The sequence below is a fragment of the Panulirus ornatus genome, chromosome 33 (genome assembly GCF_036320965.1).
Source record: "Panulirus ornatus isolate Po-2019 chromosome 33, ASM3632096v1, whole genome shotgun sequence".
NCBI classification, from domain to species: Eukaryota; Metazoa; Arthropoda; class Malacostraca; order Decapoda; family Palinuridae; genus Panulirus; species Panulirus ornatus.
The window spans coordinates 18,015,586-18,017,295 of NC_092256.1; positions in this window are offsets into that span (position 1 = coordinate 18,015,586).

Consider the following 1,710-nt stretch of genomic DNA (forward strand, 5'->3'; position numbering starts at 1 on the left):
AGCTGGTGATTGCTTACAGTGCCTTATTGGTTATTATAATGAGGCAATAACCTGAGCTTGCACTGTAGCAGATTATGATAGTATCCTCGGATGGCAATTAGGAAAGACTCAACATTTTCACTAGGCTTTCTTTGCTTTTTGTGAACGTTACTCATCACGCAAATATACATACCTACACAGCTTCCATGGTTTACCCCAGACGCTGTCAGTGGATTGAATCAAGGCATGTGAAGCGTCTGGGGTAAACCAGGGAAGCTGTGTAGGTATGTATATTTGCGTGTGTGGACGTATGTATATACATGTGTATGGGGGGGGGTTGGGCCATTTCTTTCATCTGTTTCCTTGCGCTACCTCGCAAACGCGGGAGACAGCGACAAAGTATAATAAAAAAAAAAAATAATACTCATCCTAATTCTGATAATTTGTAAGGCACTAGTGTTCAATAATGAATATCATGACATGATTATGGACTGTTGGTTCTTTAAAAACATGAGAGTTAAGAGAAAAATGATAATTCAGAATCTCTCACCGGGAAAATCATTGGATATCAGTTTGGGGATTTGAAAATACTTTAATGAATCCATAATAGAATCACATTTGGAATTGAATTTTTTTTATTATACTCACTCACCATCTCCCGCATCAGTGAGGTAGCTAAAGGAAACAGATGAGGAAAGGCCCAACCCACCCACATACACATGTATATACACACCCATGCATGCACGTATACATACATATACATTTCAACATACATACGCAGACATATACATGTATATACCCATGTACAGGTTCATACTTGCTGCCATGTTTGTGTATATATCTATGGGGATAGGGGAGAAAGAATACTTCCCACGTATTCCCTGCGTGTCGTAGAAGGCGACTAAAAGGGGAGGGAGCAGGGGCTAGAAATCCTCCCCTCTTTTTTTTTTTTTTTTTTTTTTTTCCCAAAAGAAGGGACAGAGACGGGGGCCAGGTGAGGATATTCCCTCAAAGGCCCAGTCCTCTGTTCTTAACGCTACCTCGCTAATGCGGGAAATAGCGAATAGTTTGAAAACATTCAAATGTATGTGTATGGGCGTTTATGTATGTATATATATATATATATATATATATATATATATATATATATATATATATATATATATATGAGTGAGTGAGTGAGTGAGGAAAGATTGACCAAGAGGATATATGTGTCGGAGGTGGAGGGAACGAGGAGAAGAGGGAGACCAAATTGGAGGTGGAAAGATGGAGTGAAAAAGATTTTGTGTGATTGGGGCCTGAACATGCAGGAGGGTGAAAGGAGGGCAAGGAATAGAGTGAATTGGAGCGATGTGGTATACCGGGGTTGACGTGCTGTCAGTGGATGAAATCAAGGCATGTGAAGCGTCTGGGGTAAGCCATGGAAAGCTGTGTAGGTATGTATATTTGCGTGTGTGGACGTATGTATACACATGTGTATGGGGGGGGGTTGGGCCATTTCTTTCGTCTGTTTCCTTGCGCTACCTCGCAAACACGGGAGACAGCGACAAAGTATGATAAATAAATATATATATATATTTTTTTTTTTTTTTTTTTTATACTATTCGCCATTTCCCGCGTTAGCAAGGTAGCGTTAAGAACAGAGGACTGGACCTTTGAGGGAACATCCTCACCTGGCCCCCTTCTCTGTTCCTTCTTTTGGAAAATTAAAAAAAAAAAAAAAGAAAGAGG